Consider the following 24314-nt stretch of genomic DNA (forward strand, 5'->3'; position numbering starts at 1 on the left):
TGTGCAGGTAAAACTGTGATGGATGTGGAAGGCTCCTTTAGGGCCTTAGAGAGAGGTGAGGGAGGAGGTGTGGGCGCAGATCCCGATGCGATCACCTCTACATTGGGGAGACTGGGAGCCACCTAGCAGAGCACTTTAGGGAACATCTCCGGGGCACTCGCACCAATCAACCACACCGCCCCATGGCCCAATATTTCAACTCCCCCTCCCACTCTGCTGAGGACATGGAGGTCCTGGGCCTCCTTCACCGCCACTCCCTCACCACCAGACGCCTGGAGGAAGAACGCCTCATCTTCCGCCTCGGAACACTTCAACCCCAGGGCATCGATGTGGACTTCAACAGTTTCCTCATTTCCCGTTCCCCAACTCACCCTAGTTCCAAACTTCCAGCTCAGCACTGTCCCCATGACTTGTCCGGACTTGTCCGACTTGCATAGTGCCTTTTCCACCTATCCACTCCTCCCTGACCTATCACCTTCATCCCCTCCTCCACTCACCTATTGTATCTATGCTACTTTCTCCCCACCCCCACCCACTTCTAGCTTATCTCTCCATGCTTCAGGCTCTCTGCCTTTATTCCTGATGAAGGGCTTTTGCCCGAAACGTCGATTTTGCTGCTCCTTGGATGCTGCCTGAACTGCTGTGCTCTTCCAGCTCCACTAATCCAGAATCTGGTTTCCAGCATCTGCAGTCATTGTTTTTACCTCTACTAATGAACCTGACACCATCCAGGACAAAGCTGCCTGCTTGATTGGGACCGCATCCACAAACATCCACTCCTTCCACCACTGATGCTCAGTAGCAGCAGTGTGTACCATATCCAAGTTACACAGCAGAAATTCACCAAAGCCCCCTTAGCACCTTCCAGGTCCATGATCACTTCCATCTAGAAGAATAAGAACAGCACATACTTTGGAAGTTCATCACGTGCAAGTTCTCCTCCAGGCCGCTCATCATTTTGTCTTGGAAGTATATCATCAGACCTTCAGTGTTGCTGAGTGAAAATCCTGGCACTCTGTCACAGTATTGTAGTCTACCTACATACCAAGGACTGCTGCAGAAGAAGGCAGCTCACCATGATCCTCTCAAAGGCAATTAGGATGGGCAACAAATGCTGGTCACCCACATTTCCTAAATAAATAAAACCATTCTATTCACTCTTGTTTTTATTAACTAATGATATCCGATCAAAGTTATTAGGTTACATCACATGGGAGCTGTTGATGGAGTCATCCCATTGTCAAAGGGCGGAAAATGCAGCAATTTTTTTTAGTTCATTCACAGGATGTGAGCATTGTTGGCTATGCCAAATATATTGCTCACCCTAATTGACCTACAGGCTGTCAAACCACATTGCTGTGGGTCAAGAGTCACATGTAGGTCAGACCAAGTAAGGATGGCAGATTTTCTTCTCTAAAGGGCATTGGTGAACCAGATGGATTTCCTCCGACAATCATCAATGGTTTCATGGTTATCATTAGACTCCAGATTATTACTGAATTCAAATTCTGGTGAGATTCAAACCCAGGACATTACCTGAGTCTCTGGAATAATAGTGATAATACCATTCAGGCTGTCACCTCCCCTCTTGGGCCTTTTGCAGTGTTATAAGCCAGTTTAGGTTTTGATCTCCCTGTAGTAGTGAAAGAGCCAAAGTAATTGTGAAAAATTAGAACATCACCTGATGCATCTAGGACAGCGAGTTTACAGCACATCCCATCTTGTCATTACTTTCTTTTAGTAAAACGCGTTTATTAATAGAAGGAAGTAAAGGAATATTTCACCTTGACATTTCTTTGTTATTTCTGTCATAAGTATGTGTGAAACATGATAACCATTCTTTACTGAGTTTATTTACAGTTTGGTGAGTCAGAGTTGGCATTCAGGACAAAGAAGTTCTTGCAGTGATGGGCTTGGCCATATTCGCGATACATTTGGAATAAGGAAATAAAGCTCAAAACCAAAAAAGACCAAAATACAAGTAGAGGTTCCAGGAGTTTGAATACAAAACTGACGTGTAAAGATGTGAAAATTGAAAATTATTTGTGTTTGTTTTGCATATAGAGAAAATTACCTATCCATTTAATCATTCATTTTGTTGATATTTCTCCATGTGCGGCTGGAGGGCGGAAACATCAGAGTTTTAATTGTGAAGTTTTTGGATTGGGTGTGGTGTTTTGACAGATAAACCAGGAATCTGATTGAGCAACTTGTTTTACGCAGAGAGGAGGCTCGAAACCCGGCAGCTTTCAGCAGTTAAGAGTCTGCCTCGCGATTCACCCCAGCCAGCAGTTTCATTTCACCAAGATGAGACCATGTTTGCACTTTCAGAAAGGGAAATAACAACGTTCACAATTGCAGCAGCGTGATTTGAAAGTTCCCCATGTCTCTCACTCTGTTTCTGAAGAAGGTTTCTAACCTGAGTGGGAAGTATGACCGCCAGGTTCATATCACATTCCGAGGTAAGGAACCGCGCTGAAAGCTTCTTCCCCAAGGGAGACTGCCAGCTGTTTGCGATGGGAAAGCCTGGAAACCGGGAAAAGTCTCAGCGTCATCAGAAAGTTTAGGAAAAAGTATCCAATTGTGGACAGTATTGCAGTAGGGTGTCAGTTAGCTCTGCTGGATGGTCTGTCTTCCCTCGGCGTTTACGCTCAGGTTAAACCACCACTAGTCGTCTCTCTGAAGCAGCCCTATGGCGAGTTTACCTTCCTGAACTGTCACGTTGTGGGGCCAGGGGTGAGACTCCCTGTGAGGGGCCTTTTCCTTCCCTACACTCAGGAGTTACTTCCCACGTATAGCTGGAATACCATGACACACCATCCAGAATTAAAATATGTTCACCATCTTCACTCACTGAGTCCAAATTTTAGTTCTCCCTCCCCAGTAGTATTGTGTGTTTATCTGCATCCCAAGGACTGCAGTAAGAGGGAGTATCACCATCGCCGTTCTCTCTCCAGGGCAATTGGGGATAAGCAACAAATGCTGGCTTAGTGTCACCCACAGTCCACGAAATTTAAAAAGAACTTATGTGATTAATTCATTACCTGGATACATGGATAGAAAGGCAGATCAAAATCAAAATGCTGCAGATACTGATAATCTGAAATAAAAAGAGAAACTGAACATACACAAAAGGCCTGGAATCATCTATAGAAAAAGTATTGATTTAATGTAACACTCCATTACAAATACTCCAGCAAAATTCATCAATTGAACCATTATTCATTATTAATGATTATTCTCCTAATGTTTATCCCATAGTTGCTACAATCTCTCCTAATGCCCTTGTCTCTTAATTTTCACTTCAGAAGACAAGAAACCAGACAGGACAACCAGAGAAAATAATAAAGAAAATTGGTCATTAATTCATCAAATGCTGCCATGTTAATACTAAAACATTAAATCCCTCTTTCAGTATTAAGCTGTATCTTGAGCAATCCTAATGTCCTTATTTTGGGTATCTTAATACAAAAGACTATTCTAAATATTCAGCACATCTAATTAACAAAATCCAAAATCGGCTTTATTTGAGTATTGCTTTAAGTTTTTCATCTATATTCACCTGAACAATTCAAAAGAAATGGTTGATAAGAATGCACACTCAAGGGTGCAATCAGATCAGTTGTGATCTGATTGAATGGAGGAACGCGCTCGAGGAGCTGAATGGTCCACTCCAGTTCCTAATTTATGCATTTGGATGTATCCAACTTTTCTCTGCCTTTTAAAAAAAATCATTCATGGGATCTGGGCATCACTGGCTGGGCCCAGCATTTATTGCCCATTCCTAGTTGCCCTTGAGAAGGTGGTGTGAGCTGCCTCCTTAAACTGCTGCAGTCCACCGACTGTGGATTGACCCACAATGCCATTAGGGCGGGGAATCCTAGATTTTGACTCAATGACAGTGAAGGAACAGTGATCTATTTCCATGTCAGGAAGGTGAGTGACTTGAAGGGAAACTTTCAGGTGTTGTGGGCGGCAAGGTGGCAAGTGGTTAGCACTGCTGCCTCACAGCACCAGAGACCTGGGTTCAATTCCTGCCTCAGGCGATTGACTGTGTGGAGTTTGCACATTCTCCCCGTGTCTGTGCGGGTTTTCTCCGGTTGCTCCAGTTTCCTCCCACAGTCCAAAGATATGCAGCTCAGATGAATTGGCCATGCTAAATTACCTGTAGTGTTAGGTGAAGGGGTAAATGTATGGGTGGGTTGCGCTTTGGTGGGTCAGTGTGGACTTGTTGGGCGAAGGGTCTGTTTCCACACTATAAGTAATCTAATGTTCACATATGCTTGCTGCCCTTGTCCTTCTAGATAGTAGTCGTAGTGGATTTGGAAGATGCTGTCTAACATACCTTGGTGCATTTCTGCAGTATGTCTTGTAGATTGTACACACTACTGATACTGGCTGTTAGGGGTGCAGAAGCTGAGTAGCACCACATCCACAAACAGACAAAAGTGAGGACTGCGGATGCTGGAAATCAGAGTCTAGATTAGAGTGGTGCTGGAAAAGTACAGCAGGTCAGGCAGTATCTGAGGACCAGGAAATCAAAGCTTCGGGCAAAAGCTTTTGCCCGAAACATCGATTTTTCTGCTCCTCAGATGCTGCCTGAACTCTGCTTTTCCAGCACCACTCTAATATAGACCCACCTCCACAAACAATCAAGTCAGCTGCTTTGTTCTGAATGGTGTCCAGCTTTTAGAGTGTTGTTGGAGCTGCACACATTAAGAAAGTGCAGAATATTCCATCACACCCCTGGTTTGTGTCTTATAGTGTGCAGGCTTTGGGAAACCAGGAGCTGAGTTACTCACAGTACTTATACGACTCGTCCAGTTCAGTTTGTGGATAATGGTAACCCAAGGCTGTTGATAGTTGGGGATTTAGTCACGGTCACACCATTGATTGTCAAGGGCTGATGGGTTAGATTCTCTTTTGTTGGAAATGATCTTTGCATGCACCTGTGTGGTGCAAATTCTATTTATCATTTGTCAGGTTATGGCTGGATATTGTCTAGACCTTGCTTCATTTTAGACATTTTCAGTATCTGAAGAGTTATGAATGGTGCTGGACATTGTGTAATTGGATGTCAGTGAACATCCCCATTTCTGACCTTATGATGGAGGAAAGATCATTGATAAGGCAGCTGAAAGGTGCAGAGATGTCTTGGAGCTGAGATGATTGACTTCATAACCATTCCTTTGCTACATTAAATTGCATTCACATTTCAACAACAATGATTGAATTTGTCATGATTAATTGAGTTTGTGCAGACAGATTCCTCCATTTAACCAAAGCTAGGCGAATGTTCCGGTCTTGTTTAAATCCTGTGAACCCAGTTCTTTTTTATGAGCATGAGCTTCCATCCAGATTCGCAGATGATCAACCAAAAGGATTTGCTGTCTCTATCGCTCTGCTCTTTCTCTCCTCTGTCTCTATTCCTGTCACAAACAGACAAACTGAACATCAGTTCAACAGTGTCTTCTATGGACTTTACCTCCCCCCCTACTTCTCAAAGTTAATGTGCATGGTGACATGAGTCAAATGGTCCTTGTATTCAGGGAGAAATGTAATTTAGTTATTCTTTAAACTTCTAACTTCAGTAAATCTTGGAACTAAGTAGACAGTTTAAAGTATAAATGTATGCTTATGCATTTATAAAACACAACTTTCCTAATATTTTTAATATTTTGGAGACCAACAGTCAACATAATGCTTTAATCATTGTTTACAGGCATGACCGTATTCCCAATGAAACAACTTGGGCCTTTTTTTAAATCTTTAACAACTAAGTTTGCTGGTTCATTGTTGGCACAATACAAATCAGGTCATATGATCCTCTTTATTTTACCCTAAGTTAGAAATATTATAACAAAATAATATTATAATACCTTGTATTTGTAACACTTCCAAACAAAGATGTTGGTTCTGGAATTTATGTAGATTTGTCATGGTACAGACGAAGGTCATTCAGCTCATTGGTACAAAGTATTCCATTTGATTCTGGCTAGTGTTTATAAAATTTTCACTATAATTTCCTTGCTTCTGCACTCTGTATTCTTACTTATAAAGCTGAATGCTTTATTAACTGCTTCATTCAACTCATCCTAGAATCTTCATGAGGTGACTCTGCCTGTGTGCCACTGTAGTATTGTACCTTTATATTTTCTCCCTGTATCCTTCCTACAAAAACAAATCACTCACACCTCTCTGTATTAAATTCATCTCACACTTTTCCATCCATTTCACCATGTCCACATCTTCTTGAAGTTCATCATTAAACAGGAAAAGATGGGTCCTAACAGTGTAATTGCTTTCGGAGCTTTAGAACATTGAGTTACTGACAAAAATAATAAATAAAATCAGACTTGTAAATAAGATAATACATAGATAGACAGCAGTCTGATTGGACTGCAACAAATTTATAGACTTGCAGAATTATTACAGCATAGAAGGTCAACATTCAGCCCATCAAGACTATGCTGACCCTCTGCAGAGCAATCCAATTACCTTGCTCTAACCCAATATCCCTGCAAGTTTATTTTGCTCATGCCAATGGCTGACTAGATTTTAACATTAATTCTATTTTCTTGTCTGTTTTCCCAACCATTACTCTTCCCTCTCTTGTATGCCAAAATAGAGATAGAAATTGTGATGAGTTAGTAAGTCCATTATTGTAATATAGGAGTGAAGACAATGACTGCAGATGCTGGAAGCCAGATTCTGGATCGGTGGTGCTGGAAGAGCACAGCAGTTCAGGCAGCATCCAAAGTGCAGCGAAATCAGGGTTAAAGGCAGTGAGCCTGAAGCGTGGAGAGATAAGCTAGAGGAGGATGGGGCGGAGAGAAAGTAGCATAGAGTACAATGGGTGAGTGGGGGAGGGGATGAAAGTGATAGGTCAGGGAGGAGAGGGTGAAGTGGATAGGTGGAAAAGGAGCTAGGCAGGTAGGACAAGTCCGGAGAAGTCATGGGGAGAGTGCTGAGCTGGAAGTTTGGAACTAGGGTGAGGTGGGGAAGGGGAAATGAGGAAACTGTTGGAAGTCCACATTGATGCCCTGGGGTTGAAGTGTTCCGAGGCGGAAGATGAGGCGTTCTTCCTCCAGGCGTCTGGTGGTGAGGGAGCGGTGGTGAAGGAGGCCCAGGACCTCCATGTCCTCGGCAGAGTGGGAGGGGGAGTTGAAATGTTGGACCACGGGGTGGTGTGGTTGATTGGTGTGGGTGTCCCGGAGATGTTCCCTAAAGTGCTCTGCTAGGAGGTGCCCAGTCTCCCCAACGTAGAGGAGACCGCATCGGGAGCAACAGACACAATAAATGATATTAGTGGATGTGCAGGTAAAACTTTGATGGATGTGGAAGGCTCCTTTAGGGCATTGGATAGAGGTGAGGGAGGAGGTGTGGGCGCAGGTTTTACAGTTCCTGCGGTGGCAGGGGAAAGTGCCAGGATGGGAGGGTGGGTTGTAAGGGGGCGTGGACCTGACCAGGTAGTCACGGAGGGAACAGTCTTTGTGGAAGGCGGAAAGGGGTGGGGAGGGAAATATATCCCTGGTGGTGGGGTCTTTTTCGAGGTGGCAGAAATGTCGGCGGATGATTTGGTTTATGCGAAGGTTTGTAGGGTGGAAGGTGAGCACCAGGGGCGTTCTGTCCTTGTTATGGTTGGAGGGGTGGGGTCTGAGGACAGAGGTGCGGGATGTGGACGAGATGCGTTGGAGGGCTTCTTTAACCACGTGGGAAGGGAAATTGTGGTCTCTAAAGAAGGAGGCCATCTGGTGTGTTCTATGGTGGAACTGGTCCTCCTGGGAGCAGATACGGCGGAGGCGGAGGAATTGGGAATACGGGATGGCATTTTTGCAAGAGGTAAGTGGGAAGAGGTGTAATCCAGGTAGCTGTGGGAGTCGGTGGGGTTGTAAAAAATGTCAGTGTCAAGTTGGTCATCATTAATGGAGATGGAGAGGTCCAGGAAGGAGAGGGAGATGTCAGAGTTGATCCAGGTCAATTTAAGGTCAGGGTGGAATGTGTTGATGAATTGCTTAACCTCCTCGCGGGAGCACGAGGTGGTGTCAATGCAGTCATCAATATAGCGGAGGAAGAGGTGGGGAGTGGTGCTGGTGTAATTACGGAAGATCAACTGTTCTACGTAGCCAACAAAGAGACAGGCATAGCTGTGGCCTATTCGTGTGCCCATGGCTATCCCTTTGGTCTGGAGGAAGTGGGAGGATTCAAAGGAGAAATTGTTAAGGGTGAGGACCAGTTCGGCCAAATGAATGAGAGTGTTGGTGGAAGGGTACTGTTGGGGACGTCTGGAGAGGAAAAAACGGAGGGCTTGGAGGCTCTGGTCATGGCGGATAGAGGTGTAGAGGGATTGGATATCCATGGTGAAGATGAGGCGTTGGAGGCCGGGGAAATGGAAGTCTTGGAGGAGGTGGAGGGTGTGGGTGGTGTCTCGAACGTATGTGGGGAGTTCCTGGGCTAGGGTGGATAGGACAGTAGGTAGAGATGAGTTCAGAGGGGCAGGAGCATGCTGAGACAATGGGTCGGCCAGGGTGGTCAGGCTTGTGGATCTTGGGAAGGAGATAGAACCGGGCAGTGCGGGTAATATGGTTATCAGGACGATAGAAGGTGGGCAAGATGGTAATTGACAATTTCTCGTTGAACTGTTCCCACACTTCAACTGGATAGAATAGACATTCAGTTCTTAGAATTTATTAAATCATTTGGCTTTAAAAACATGTCATGACTGACATAGAAATTAACAATATGTTTCTTCATCTGTTCTCAGGTTATACACACTTGACTAGGAAAGTGAAATGTGAATATGAAGCTGTCTTCAATGAGGTAAGATTTCAACATGTAGTTTTCTCAGTAATTAATGATGTTAACCTCAAGTTCCAGTTAAGGAACATTCATGCCATAGAGTGAATAACTAATTGACAATTCAATTATCTCAACACTTCCTGTTTCTCCTGGAATGTTTTTGCTGAACGAAAGCTAAAAGTCATGAATCACAAATGTATAGGTTACAGTCAATGTGTTGTTCTTGAACTGATTTGACTTTCTGATAATCTTAATCCATACCACGAAAGCCAGTATCCCATAATCAGGTCACCCTTTATTTACATGTGCATAATACACAACGCTGATCCAGCCAGCACAGAGCCAGCACCCAGAGTGAGCAGAACCTCTGACACTCTTGTTTATAAATATTTTTCTTTTTTTTTTCTATTTTTGTTTTCTTTGTTCTTCTCTATTTTCTTCTCTTTCCCCTCCCACACTACCGCCTAAGTGTGGTGTTGCTTATATTTTCCCCATGTTGTGTGTGTGCAGGTGTGAGACACAGTGAAAGACAACCCAGGTGTACAAATCTTCATTCAATTTCCACCACCAGGTAGAAAGGAAACACCCAAGTGGCCAATGACAAGCAATGCCCTTCTCATCAAAGGGCAATGCTGCGTGATCAAAGAAGTGAAGGGAAGGATAGGGATTCAATCAAAATAGAGTTGGAAAGGGAAACAAAGCACTCCACTGCCTTGCAGTGCCCACCTCTCCTTGAACAACTCGAGGAAGTTGATAGATACTGCATGCTCCTTCTTCAGTAGCCGCAGAAGAGAAGCAGGCAATCGGCCATAAAGACCTGCTGCCTGGACCTGTTTGGCCAGGCTCAGGAGTAGACCCACAAGGAGATCCTCTGACCTACCCTCCCCTTCCGCATGATCAGGAACTTGGGACTGATGTGCAACTAGAAACGGAGAAGAAGGTATTTAAGAAAATCAAAAAGAGAGTGCAAATGCTCACACCCAATACATACACGATCCACAGACTCCACAGCACCACAGAACAAGCAGTTGGGCTGGGAGTCCGTGAACCACTGCAATCTGCGGTTGCAGGGGACTACCACATGAGGTACCCTCCACTCCAGATCCCTGTGAGAAAGTGGGCCCTCCATTGGGGATCTCCACCTCCTGGTGGCAAATGGGCACGCCAAGGCATGTCCGGGCGGTGGATGAGGTAGAAGAGGTGGATGGTGCGCAGCAGCTGTCTGTAGAGGGCCCACCATTTTATGTCCTTAAAAGGGGCAAAACTAAAATTCTGGAGGCAGCTCAGGTTGTGGGGCACAGGCTCCCGCAGGAAGTACGGGACCCAGGGGCAAATGTGAAATTCCGTCCGTGCTGGGGTGAACGCAGACAGGATCTCACCACACACCCGAGCATCCTCCAACTGGTGAACTACGTCGGGTCCGGGCACCGCCGTTTTAAGGCATCGGATGGCAGTGGCCACGTACCGGACGTCTACCGCTGCCCTGCTTGCTATGTCCTGTGGCAGCATCCAGCCGAGGCCTCCACCACCCAGCACGTCCCCGACCCTGGTCACCCTCGCCACCACGGCCCTCCCCTCCGACAGCCGCTCGAACCCGCGAGTACGGAGGTGCGGATTCCTGAGCAACGGCTCCCTGACGACAGCCGCTACTCCTGCTGGAGGGTAGGCGTGACGCGATTCGACCATGTTCCAGATAGTAATCAGGTCCTGGTAAAAGACAGGCAACGTCCTGAGGGTGACCTCTAACCGTCACGGTCGACGAACTGGAGCTGCGTGTTGTAGTTGAGATTGCACAACTGACGGAAAAAATATGTCGCCAGGGCGCACTACCTAGGAGGAGGCTCAACGTAAAGGTATTGCAGCAAGATCTGAAGGCAGAATGCCGCGCCTGGGAGCGAACGCACACCAGTGACTGACTGCCCTCCTCAATAGGGAGACTCAGGACCTGCGCAGCGACCCAGTGCATTTTTTTGTCCCAGACGAAGTTGACCAACATTCTCTGGAGGTCAGTGACAAAACCAGGAGGAGGGGCCAAAGGGACCAGCTGGTACCACAACATGGCAGCCACCATTTAGTTTATGACCGTCACTCGACTCCTGTAAGACAGCACTCAGAGCAGTCCTGTCCAGCGGCCTAGGCGAGCCGAGACTTTGGCCTCTAATTCCTGCCAGTTCGCCGGCCACTCCTATTTATTTTTGTTTCCTTTTTGACAAGCAGTGCCCTTCACGTCAAAGGGCAATGCTGTGTGATCAAACACACGCATGTTCTTTTTTTTGTAAGGCCTTTTTATATTTTTAAATTTTTTTAAATTAACCCTGCACTACCGCCTAACTGCGGTAGTGCTTATTTTTTCCCCAGTACCCATGGTGTGTGTATGCAGGTGTGAGACACAGTGAGCGACACAAAGTGCATGAATCTTTATTCAATTTCCACCACCAGGAAGATAGGAAAACACCCGGGTGGCCAGTGACAAGCAGTGCCCTTCACATCAAAGGGCAATGCTGTGTGAACAAACAGTGAAGGGGAGGGCAGGGACTAAATCAAAATAGAGTTGGAGGGGGAAATGATGCACTCCACTCCCTGCGGTGCCCACCTCCCCCTGAACAACTCCAGGGTGTTGGTGGACACTGCGTGCGCCTTCTCCAAGGACACCCGGGCCTTAACGTAACCGCGGAAGAAGGGCAGGCAGTCGGCCCTAACAACCCCTTCCACGGCCCGCTGTCTGGACCTGTTTATGGCCAGTTTGGCCAGGCCCAGGAGCAGACCCACGAGGAGGTCTTCAGACCCACCCTCCCTCCTCCGTACCGGGTGCCCGAAGATCAGGAGCGTGGGACTGAAGTGCAACCAAAAGCAGAGGAGAAGGTTTTTGAGAAAATCAAAAAGGGAGTGCAAACGCCCACACCCAATATACACATGGTCCACGGACTCCACAGCACCACAGAACAAGCAGTTGGGCTGGGAGTCCGTGAACCACCGCAATCTGCGGTTGCAGGGTACCACTGCATGCAGCACCCTCCACCCCGGATCCCCGAGAGAAAGGGGGAGGACTCCTGCATAGCGGGCCCTCCACTGGGGATCACTACCTCCAGGTGGCAAATGGGCACGCCAAGGTGTGTCCGGACGGTGGATGAGGGAGAAGAGGTGGTGGTGTGCAGCAGCAGTCTATTTTTTTTCTTTTATTTTTCTCTTTTTTTCTTTTATTTTTTTCTCTTTAACCCCCACACTACCGCCTAACTGTGGTAGTGCATATTTTTCCCTAGGACCCATGGTGTGTGTGTGCAGTTGTGAGACACAGTGAGAGACACAAAGAGCACAAGTCTTTATTAGATTTCCACCACCAGGAAGAAAAGGAAACACCCGAGTGGCCTGTGACAAGCAGTGCCCTTCACATCAAAGGGCAATGCTGTGTGATCAAAACAGTGAAGAGAAGGGCAGGGACTAAATCAAAATAGAGTTGGAGGGGGAAATGATGCACTCCACTCCCTGCGGTGCCCACCTCTCCCTGAACACCGCGAGCTCCTTCTCCAAGGACACCCGGGCTCTGACGTAACCGCGGAAGAGGGGCAGGCAGTCGGCCCTAACGACCCCCTCCACGGCACGCTGCCTGGACCTGTTTATGGCCAGTTTGGCCAGGCCCAGGAGCAGACCCACGAGGAGGTCTTCAGACCTGCCCTCCCTCCTCCGTACCAGGTGCCCAAAGCTGAGGAGCGTGGGACTGAAGTGCAACCAAAAGCAGAGGAGAAGGTTTTTGAGAAAATCAAAAAGGGAGTGCAAATGCCCACACCCAACATACACATGGTTCACGGGCTCCACAGCACCACAGAACAAGCAGTTGGGCTGGGAGTCCGTGAACCACCGCAATCTGCGGTTGCAGGGGACTGCTGCGTGCAACATCCTCCACCCCAGATCCCCGAGAGAAAGGGGGAGGACTCCCGCGTAGAGGGCCCTCCACTGGGGATCCCCACCGCCCGGTGGCAAATGGGCACGCCAAGGTGTGTCCGGATGGTGGATGAGGGAGAAGAGGTGGATGGTGTGCAGCAGCAGTCGATACAGGGCCCGCCTTTTTACCCCCTGAAAGGAAACAAAATTAAAATTTCGGAGGCGGCTCAGGTTGTGGGGTACAGGCTCCCGCGGGAAGTACGGGACCTTGGGGCCAATGTGAAATTCCGTCCGGGCGGGGGTGAACGCAGATGGGATCCCACTCCACCCCTGAGCGTCCTCCAACTGGTGCACTACGTCACGTCCGAGCACCGCCGTTTTAAGGCTGCCCTGCTCACTATGTCTTGTGGCAACGTCCAGCCCAGGCCCCCGGCACCCAGCACGTCCCCGACCCTGGTCACCCTCGCCGCCACGGCCCTCCCCTCTGACAGCCACTCGAACCCGCGAGCACGGAGGTGCGGATTCCTGAGCAACGGCTCCCTGACGACAGCCGCTACTCCTGCCGGAGGGTAGGCGCGACGCGATTCGACCATGTTCCAGACAGTGATCAGGTCCTGGTAAAAGACAGGCAGCACCTTGAGGGCAACCTCCAAACCATCACGGTCGACGAACAGGAGCTGCGTGTCGTAGTTGAGGTTACGCACCTGGCGGAAAAAAATACGTCGCCAGGGCGCACCACCTAGGAGGAGGCTCGACGTAAAGGTATCGCTGCAAGGTCTGAAGGCGGAAGGTCGCGACCTGGGTGCGGACGCACACCAGCGACTGACCGCCCTCCTCAATAGGGAGACTCAGAACCTGCGCAGCGACCCAGTGCATCTTTTTGTCCCAGAAGAAGTCGACCATCGTTCTCTGGATGTCAGCGACAAAGCCAGGAGGAGGGACCAAAGTGACCAGCCGGTACCACAGCATGGCGGCCACCAGCTGGTTTAGGACCAGCACTCGGCTCCTGTAAGATAGCATTCGGAGCAGTCCTGTCCAGCGGCCTAGGCGAGCTGAGACTTTGGCCTCCAGCTCCTGCCAGTTCGTCGGCCACTCCTGTTTATTTCTTTCAACCAGGATTCCCTGATTGGATGAGATTAACATTCCCAAAGAGAGAATTCATATTCTACGAGGTCCATCTGGCTGGCCTCATTCCAATCACTGACATGGTCCAAAAATGTTTTCTGTCAATCAGTTGGAGTTGGGTAGTAAGTTGTGACTGTGCTGAATCAGGCGGAAAATGGACAAAAGAGAGCAAATGTAATGGGAAGCTAGCTCCTGTTACCACTTCTCCAGTCTCTGCGCTTTCTTAAAGATCAAAGGTGTGTAGGTGTGTGTGTGTGTGTGTGTGTGTGTGTGTGTGTGTGTGTGTGTGTGTGTGCGCGCGCGCGTGCGTGTGTATGATTATGTGTTTGTGTATGTGGTTATGTGTGTTACTATGGAGGGGCCATGGTGGGGGAGTATGTGGGTGAGAGTGTGGTTGATGGGGAGGCTATTCACTGTTCTTGTTTCTGCAGATGAACAATACAGTTACTTTCCCATAATCGAAAAGTTCCAACTGCCCTCTCCCTCCGATTGGCCACACCCTGAGTGCTCACTCCCCCAAATCACCCACTCCCACTGATCACCCACTCTCCCCGATCACCCACTCTCCCCATAGATCTTCCATAACCCCCAAAGAATTCCCTCTCCCCAATCACCCACTCCTCCCAATTGCCCACTCCCTACTGATCATCACCCCCCCACTGATGCACGCCCCCAATCACCTACTCTCCCTGATTGCTCACTCCCCACTGATCGCCACTACACCCAATCACCAACTCCCCACCGACCACTCATTACCCACATAGATTGCCCCCCCCAATTATCTACTCCCCCCACGGATCTCCCTGAACCCACTCCCCATGACCACTAGCATACCCAATCACCCTTTCCCCTCCTGATCTCTTACTCCACCCAGATCACCCACTCCTCCCAATCACCCACTTCTCCGATTGCTCATTGACCCTGATTGCCCACTTTCCCCGATCGCCCACTCCCCCCGATCGCCCACTACCCCTGATTGCCCGCTTCCCCGAACACTCCACTTCCCGTGACATTTGCATTCCCGCTGATCACCCATTCTCCCCAACTGCTCACATCTCCAATCACCCAAGCCCCTTGGTTGCTAACTCCCCTTGATCACCCATTTCCTCCTTGCCTTGGTAGTGAAATGTCCTCACTACTGAAATGCCAAAAAAGATATAGCCAATTTGCATTTAGGTATGACCTCAAACAGCAAATAAAATCTTAAACAGTTTTATCCATTTTCAGATATCGTTTGAGGGGTAAGTATTGGCTAGGCGGTTTGAAGGTTGTTGCACTACTTTAAACATGCTCTGGGTTCTCTGAACAGTCTGGGCCTCCACTTCACTCCTCATCAATGACTGAATTTGAGCAAAAATTGTGACATTTTAAAATATATCCTCATCCAAACTCTGGCCTGTTTTCAGATTTGTAAAGTGTTCTGGTATTTATGATTTGTTTCTTTGACAATGGATTCCAAGTTCTCCACCTAACTTTGTTAAAGGTGGGGTAGGTTGTACATAACACAAACATAATAACTAAACCGTAGGGCTGCTGAGCAACGACTTGCTGCTAATTTACAGAATAAATGTTGCAACACATTATGACTCACTTATTGAGTCCTTCCTAGCACACTCTGTGTAAAGTTCTCCTTGTCTCTCCCACTTTGAAGGTGTAGAGTTCTGAAGGTATGTGCAAGCTAAAATGTCTAAAAAGCTAAGAGAAAAGTATTCTTAAAATTCTTTTGATGAATGTTTGAGATATTAACAGTGGAAAATTGAACACATTGCAAATTCAAGGTGACTAAGCATTTCTGAATCAGTCCTAAATCAACTGAATGCAGAATGAAACTGTTTTGACTTTGTTATCCAGTGCCATTTGCCTGCATGGTTTCTGTTCTCCATTTCCAACTTTATTCTGACCATGCTAAATCCAACACCTATTTTTGGGATGAGTAGGTTCAGAGCCACTGAGGATTGGGATGCAATGGCCCACACTTGGTTTAAGTTGGGCTCATGCAAGTAGGTTTGCCTGATGTGGAGATTCACAAACATTCCACCTGGATCCAAGGTTGAGAAACAGCACTGCAATGTGTAAAAGCAATCACTTTTCAGTACAAACACACCCAGGTTCCTAATGTGAATAGTCACTGGATTCCTATCTGCTAACATACTGACAAATTGAGAATAGCAATGCACCAACTGAAAGGATCACATTCTTCATCCTAACTAGGTATGTTATTGAAATGTCACTTTAACGACATGCCCACTGGCAGTGATTCTCTGGTATCTTTGAGGGTGGTAGGAGAAGGAACAAATCAGCTGCTTTACTGCCATTATGAAGAGAGGATTTCTCTACTGGGTGGGATTATCCCTCAACCCACTCCTTCTCATCCAGGCTATACTAGTTATTTCATTGCATCCTCATTTTGAGGAACTACAAAAATAGCTGAGATTAAATGAAATTCCAAGCATTTTAATAAACTGAACAGTCCCAGTTTTGTGTATGTGTTACATTATCTAATGACCAACTACCCTTAATTACTCCCAATTAATTCTTCACCCCAATCAAGCATGTGACTCAGCTCCTGATCCCAAGCCAGTGATCCTGTTTCAGTGAGTTACTCAGTTGCAACAGTGAGTTACTGTTGGACAGTGTGTTTTGGGGACACTGATGTCTTTCTTGGTGAAATATTCTACAGTGGCAATGAACTGAATTTGAATTGAATTAAATTTATTGTCACGTGTACCGAGACACATGAAAAGCTTTGTCTTGCGAAAAATACAGTTAAGTAGCATAGATAAATAAATAATAGATAAACAACGGCAAAAACAAAAGCACAGGTACAGGCAAATGTTAAGAGTTTGTGAGTCCAGTATTCTAGCAACAATAGGGTTGAAATTGTTACAAAACCGGCTGGTTGGTGGGTGTGTGTCCCAATGGTAGAGATTGTAGAAAAGCATTGCCAGGATGGGATGGATCTGAGAATGCTGGTGGCATTTCCTTGACAGTGGGCCTGGTACATGCATTCTATACATGGGAAATTGGCCTTTGTGATTCTCTGGGCCGTGTTCACCACTCTCTTTAACCATCTCCGATCTTGAATGGTACACTTGCCATACCAGTGATACATCCAGGCAGAATACCCTAGATGGCGCATCTACAAAAGTTGGCAAGGATATTTGCCATCATGCCAAATTTCCTCAATTGCCTGAGGAAGAAGAGACATTGTTGGGCCTTTGTAACCAGTGCGACCACATGAAGAGTCCAAGAAAGCTTGTTGTGGATGACCACTCCCAGGAGCTTGACACTCTTCACTCGCTCCACCTCTGTGATGTTAATGTGTGTGTGGTGGGGGGTGAGAGGGGGATGGGGTGAATGAGTAACATCCTGCCGAAACACACCCCTGAAGATTCACTTGCAACTGTTGTCTTTGAATTGGGGCAAGCATTTCTGACATCATGTTGCTATTTGGGAAACCTGATTAATTTGATCCTGCCATCAAAGACTGGGCCCAGTATGTGGAAAAAGAATGTGCTTTTTTTCTGGGCAAATGACATTGGGGCAGATGAAAAGCAATGTGTAATTCTCTTGACAGCGTGTGACCAGCAGCTTTCTTGGTTATTAGAAACTTAACTTTCTGGAGGGACCAGATACTAAAACCTTTAGTGAATTATTGCAGAAAACTCAAATGTAACCTGGCCTCTATCCTGGCACTCTTACATCTGCTACTGAGAAAGGGTCAGCTTGGAAATGGCCTTGTAGCCAAGTTGTAGCCTTTGGGGAAATGAAGAAGCAACTGTTGTAGACTAAGTTGTTGGCAAATTATGATTCCAAGTATGATGTGGGGCTGACATGCGATGCCTCCCTGAATGGTATTGGGGTAAGTGTTGACACACTGGTGGCCCAAGGAAGAGGAATTCCTGATAAACTTCCCAGAATTTGGCTGATGCTGAACGAAGGTATGTCCAGACAGAAAATGAATGTTTGGCAGTCAGCTTTGCTGTAACAACATTTTACCAATACCTTTACAGGCAGCACGGTGGCACAGTGGTTAGCACTGCTGTCTCACAGTGCCTGAGACCCGGGTCAATTCCCGACTCAGGCGACTGACTGTGTGGAGTTTGCACGTTCTCCCCGTGCCTGTGTGGGTTTCCTCCGGGTGCTCCGGTTTCCTCCCACAGTCCAAAGATGTGCGGGTCAGGTGAATTGGCCATGCTAAATTGCCCGTAGTGTTAGGTAAGGGGTAAATGTAGGGGTATGGGTGGGTTGCGCTTCGGCGGGTCGGTGTGGACTTGTTGGGCCGAAGGGCCTGTTTCCAAACTGTAAGTAATCTAATCTTTATGGGCATAAATTTGTAGTAATGGACTACAAATCCTGCTAAGGCTACTTAAATAAGACAGGATCATGCTGCCTATGGCTTCAATCAGATTCAGCAGTGGGCTCTTATTCTGATCAAGTACAGAGGCCAAGCGGCAAATGCAGATGCCTTGAGCAGCCTCGCACTGATGGTACACTGCTGGTAGTGCCGTCACTAGAAGAGTCTGCTCTGGTTATAAACTTTCTGATCTCCCTTCCGGTCACCAATGATAATATCAGACTGTGGACACAAAAAGATCCCACCCTGACAAAACTAAAACAGCTGGTAGTGATGTGGGAAACAGAAGGGTCATCACAACCTGAACTGAAACCATTTTAGCCCTAGGAAATCAGATCATCATAGAGGATGGCATATTATTATGAGGAGCAGGTGTGATTGTCCCAGGTAAGGGTCACTGCCAGATACTGGCTGAACTCCACCAGGGTCATCCAGGAGTTTCCAAAATAAAGATGTTAACAATAAGTTATGTCTGGTGGCCAAGATTGGACATTGACATAGCCACATTGTTGACAATACCCATAGTGTTGACAAGGGCAAAAAATACCGCCAGTATCTCTCCCACATTCGTGAGAATGGCTGGGTAAATTCTAGACTTGGTTATACATTGACTCGGCCGGTCCTTTCAAGGACTGAATGTTTTTAGTCATTGTGGACGCCCATTCAAAGTGGTTAGATATATATAGAATTCATTAGTCAAAGATGGCGATGACCTTTGAAAAGTTGCAAGCACCTTTTGCAAAACACAGACTCCCAGAGGTGCTGGTCACAGACAACAGGGAATTCGATTATTTCCTAAAGTTGAATGGCATTTGGCATGTAAGAAGAGTTCCCTACCACCCATAATTTAATGGTCTGGCCATAAGAGCAGCCAAAACTTTGAATGCAGGCTTAAAAAACAGCTTAGACCTTCACTTGATATCAAACTGTTCTGGTTCTTGTTTGATTAAAGGATCACCCCTCTCGCAACTACAGGGACAGCTCCAGTAGAGTTGCTAATGCAGACAAGTTTCTGCATCAGGTTAAATCTGGTCTTCCTGGATCTGAGGGAAGTGGGAATGTAAAACGGCATCATGACTCCACTAAGACGGAGAGGCAGTTTACTTCAGGGGATGAAGTTTGGTGTTGAAACCAGGGGAATAGCCCTGCATGGGTAAGAGATATGGTTGACACGAGGTCAGGTCCTGTGACATACAAAGTTTGGGTAGGAGAGGTGGTCCTGAACAAGCACGTGGACCACATAAAAGCTGCAACCTCACAAATGGAACAGGAGCTAAGCACACCTGTCCCCTCTGAACATTTGGCAAGGCTGTCAAAACCCCTTTGAGTTCCCTCCCTCTACCTAGCTTCAAAGAAGCTTCTGAGGGCAAGATGGATATAGCAGATATCACGACCTCGATGCTGTTACTGCCTGATGAACGAGAAGATGTTTTTCAGCGGATGCTCCAGGTGCATGAGACGGCTTCTGTCTGGTACACACCACCAGTATCTGAGGCAGAGTCGGAGGAACGGGACCTGATGCAAAAAAGCCACAGGAGAAGCTACAGGAAAAAGAATGAGGCTACATCCCAGGACTTAGAGGGGAAGGGATGTAGTGATTGTAATGAGGTCAACCTCAGAAAATGAGCTCCTGATTGTGGCTGTTAGCCTGGTCTAATCAGGGAGTCCTGGCAGACAGATATAAACAGGCATATAAGGCATCCTGCTCACTCTAGGAGCTGGCTCTAGGAGCTGAGTCAATATCATGGACAATGTGCGTCTAAATAAAGGGTGTCTTGGTGACGGGAAACTGGCTTTCATGGAGTTATTTTAGGATGCACAGGTGTTTCCAAATTTACATTTTTCTTCTAAATTAATTTTATTCAATCATGGACTTGGACATCGCTGTCTGTGCGAGCATTTATTGTTCATCCCTAATTGCTCATGAACCACTGCAGTCTTTGAAGTGTACGGACACCACAATGCCGTTGAGGGTTAAATAGATTAGGATTAGGTTGGTTTTACTTTGTTCTTGCATGCAACATCATTTTTGCTCCTGGTTGGAGAGTTAAGTATACTGGCATACCTTAAGGTTAATACGGAATGTGATTACAGGGACACAACAACATGTCCTTAATTGTGGAATAAATGATGTTTTTTTATCACTCTTTCTTGAGTGTTTACGTTAGTTGCTGAAAATGTGTTGCTGGAAAAGCACAGCAGGTCAGGCAGCATCCAAGGAACAGGAGATTTGACGTTTCGGGCATAAGCCCTTCTTCAGGGTTTATGTTAGTTTCCAGTAATATACTCAGCACTCTGCAGGTCAAATTGAAATGTTGTAGGTGAACTTGAAGTCCTGTAAGGATTCTGCTTGACAAGACTCTGAGTTAGACCCAATGGGAACAGTACTGGCAAAGCCCTCTGGGCTCCTCAGATTCTTACCTCGATCAACTTCTCACCCACTCAGAATGCCAGGCCTCTTCCACTTTACTCAATGGCCCACCGCCATTGTCCTCCCTGGATCCCTCTTGAACTCCTTCATGTACCTGACCCCCCTCCACAATCTTCTTTCACTACTGACTCACTCTTACTAGTCCTGGAGCTTCGTTCAAGAGCTCATTCCCCTGTTCTGCCACCTTAGCCCCCATCAGAGAGTTTACTGGGGATGAAAGGATACATTGGTTGTTTACTAGTCTGCTGTAAGGGTGTGAATGACTTTGAGTCCTGATTTTGTGTTATTTTGGATCCAAGCAGTTGGCGTCTGTCAGTTCTGAGACAGTTCCCTGTTTAAAACCCACTTTGTCAGGCTGAAACTGCTTGGGTCTAGTCAGCATTCACTAGTATCCTGGTCTGGATTCTGTTGTTATCTCTGCTTTAGTTGTCTAAACTATTGTACTTCTATATTTATATTCTTTCACATATTGCTGCAACGGTAACTTGGGAATCTAGCGTATAGTGTCAGTTTCAGTGACTGTTAGAGCAAAACAAAGGATGGTGCTACATGACTGTCCTGGAAGTGGATGTTTGCAAGAGTATAATACAGTTATAGAGTGATGGAGTAATACAGCATGGAAACATGTCCTTTGGCTCAAATTGGTCTATGCTGACCATGGTGGCCACTCTGCTATTTCTAATTGTCTGCATTTGGTCCATATCCCTCTAAACTCTTCCCATCCATAAAACAATCCAAATGTTATTAAAATGTTACTATTGTGCCTGCCTCAACACTTTCTCTGGCAGCTCATTCCATATACACATCACTGTTTGCATGAAGAAGTTGTCCCTAACAATTATCATGTATGACCAGGCAGTCTCAAACCCTCAGTTTGATAATACCCAGCACATGGGACATCCAGCACTGTCTTGCTTTACACAGAATGTGCTGAAATATTGGATAAAAAAATCACAATTATTAACCCTGTGGTTGTACTTGTCTGTGACATTGTGCCTGTAGCATTGTTACAAGTAGCTGATTTGAACAGTGTGGCGGTGGAAAAGCACATCAGGTCAGGCAGCATCCAGGGAGCAGAAGACTTGACGTTTCAAGCATAAGCCCTTCATGAGGAATTCGGATGCTGCTTGAGCTCTGCCTGATGTGCTGTGCTTTTCCAGGGCCACGTTCTTTGACTCTGATCTTCAGCATCTGCAGTCCTCACTTTCTCCTAAATGTAGCTGATTGTTTGTTGCAGGAATTCCGTTGGCCTCATTATGGACGAGACATTATTGAAGAGATGCTGGAGATTCGAGTTTATAACCACAGTAAACTCTTCAGCAACAGGCAAGTGCCAACTGTTGGGGCTCAGAGTCAGTTTTTCAAACAGCATCCTAAGTAAATAAGATTTTATTGGGGAGGGAACTAAGGGCTTGGATTTAAGACTAACACCAGGATTTTAATTTGTCTGGTGGAGATGGCTGCAGAGGGTGGGGATGGAAGTTGGAGTGGAGCAGGTATTGGTGCATTTGTCTATGGTGGAGGTGTGTAGGTTTGGAGGATTGAAATCCACCTGTCTAGGGAGGGTAGGGGTGAGAGGTGAGGGTGATGGTCCTCCTGTGGTCCTCCTGTCTGGGGGTGGGGGTGAGAGTGGGGGTTCTCCTGTGTGGGGATGAGGTGTGGATGGTCCTGTTTGGACATGAGGGGTGATGGGTGAGGGTACTTCTGTCTGGGTTGCTTTGGGGGAGTGGTGAGTGTGGGGGTGCACCTGTCTGGGATGTGGTGGGAAAGGTGTGAATGTGAGCATGCTCCTTTCTGGGGTGCAGTGGGGGAAATGTGAAGGTGAGAGTGCTTCTGTCTGGGATGTGAGGGGTGAGGGCAAATGCTCCTGTCTAGAGGGTAATGTTATTCTGGTGGTGCCCTCCTGTTCTGTTTATCTTACTGGCATATGGTACAAGCTATATTGAGTGAAGCCGATTCTCTCTAACATTGAACTTGAAAAAGGAAGCACTTGGTTTATCTTGGAGATAATGTTGCAAATCCGAGACAGTGGCTGTCTCTGACAATCACAGCCTTGTTCAAGTTTAAGGGGGATATAAGCGGCAAGTACTTTACACAGAGGGTGATAGGAGCCCGGAATGCGTTACAGAAGCGGTAGCAGAGGCAGGCACAGTAGATTTATTGACGGTGCATCTGGACAGATGCATGAGTAGGTGGGGAGCAGAGGGATGCAGATACTTAGGTATTGGGTGATAGGCTTAGACAGCACATTTGGATCGGCTCAGGCTTGGAGGGCCCAAGGGCCTGTTCCTGGGCTGTAAATTTTCTTTGTTCTTTATTCGTCGTTCATCAAATTATGATCAATCCCGGCTAAAGTTGCCCTGAAAAATATTTGGATCATCAGCTGATTTTAACAAGGTGATTTATATAAAACTATTGATTGTTTCTTAATTAATCTAACTTCATTTAGGGAAGGACAGAGAATTTGAGCTTATTGATTAAAAGAAAGGGGAATGAAGTTTGAAGTCAGAAGGATCTATCAAATCCTGTAAGCAAGAATGAGGTGATCTCTTTTGATCTGAAAAGGATAGATCAGGATACTTTCTAGATGAAATTAAATACAGTAGACAGCCAAAGGGACTTGGAGTTCAGGTGCATAGATCTTGAAAATGTCACAAACAGGTATAAAAAGTAATCAGGGAAAGCTAATGGAAAACAGACCTTTATATCTGGAGGACTGGAGTATAAGGAGGGAGAAGTTATGCTGTGGTTACACAAAACCCTGGTAAGACCCCATTTGGAGACTGAGGACAGATGTGGGCACCACGCCTTAAGAAGGATATATTGGCCTTGAAGGGAGCACAATATGGATTTACAAGAATGATATCTGGACTTCAGGGATTATGAAGATAGATTGTAAAAATGAGGCCTGTTTTCTCTAGAATTTAGAAGGTTAGGGGGTGATCTGATTGAAGCCTTCAAAACATTAATGGTAAAAGATAAGGTTGATAAAGATAAACTATTTTCATTGTTTGGGAATTCTAGAACTAGGGGGCATAGTCTGAAACTTTGGGTCAGACCATTCAGGAGAGATGTTAGGAAGCTGTGTGTAAAAGTGCTGTGTGTAGAAGGGTGGTAGAGGTTTAGAACTCTCTTCCACAAACAGAAGTGGGTATTGAATCAGTTGTTAATTTTAAATATGAGATACATGCATTTCTGTTAAGCAAGGGTATTAAGGGATATGGGTCAAAGACAGGTACAATTGGTTCTATTATAATGCATGTTTCTTCAACACAAATTGGCTTTAATGTGGTTGAAGAATTTAGACTGTTAGTTGTAGAATGCAAACTTTCATTTCCTGTATTGGCTATAATGCGACCTTGGTCCCATTAGTTTAAATGGTGCTGCTATTGTACGATTTTCTTATAACACAAGATTGCATAAGAATGGAATTATCGTGTTACTTCAGAACCGACTATATATTGAGTTAGACCACAGATCAGCCATGATCTCATTGATTGGTAGATCAGTCTCGAAGGGCTGAATGACCTAACCCTGTTCCTATGTTGATGTTCTTATCACAAGATCTAAAATAATCTGTGGCCATGTGTTGGGCAGTACAGCTCTATGAACACTTGATGACACACTAATCAAAATATGTCTTTAAAGGTTGCAGGGGAAGTGAATAATTAAGTGAAAGGGTAAATTATTTCATATGATTAATCTTCTTTTACAGGCTGTTGG

The 24314-nt window shown here is 46.2% G+C and overlaps 1 long non-coding RNA gene across 1 annotated transcript; it reads left to right on the top strand.

Annotated features, from left to right (window-relative positions):
• The first annotated feature begins 2231 nt into the window (after positions 1 to 2231).
• On the top strand, positions 2232 to 21913 carry LOC132823044 (uncharacterized). Its single transcript, XR_009645489.1, has 3 exons — positions 2232 to 2462; positions 8765 to 8820; positions 21829 to 21913. It is a non-coding gene; the product is annotated as an uncharacterized LOC132823044 (long non-coding RNA).
• The last annotated feature ends 2401 nt before the right edge of the window (positions 21914 to 24314 follow it).

Source organism: Hemiscyllium ocellatum, chromosome 15, assembly GCF_020745735.1.
Source record: "Hemiscyllium ocellatum isolate sHemOce1 chromosome 15, sHemOce1.pat.X.cur, whole genome shotgun sequence".
Taxonomy (NCBI): Eukaryota; Metazoa; Chordata; class Chondrichthyes; order Orectolobiformes; family Hemiscylliidae; genus Hemiscyllium; species Hemiscyllium ocellatum.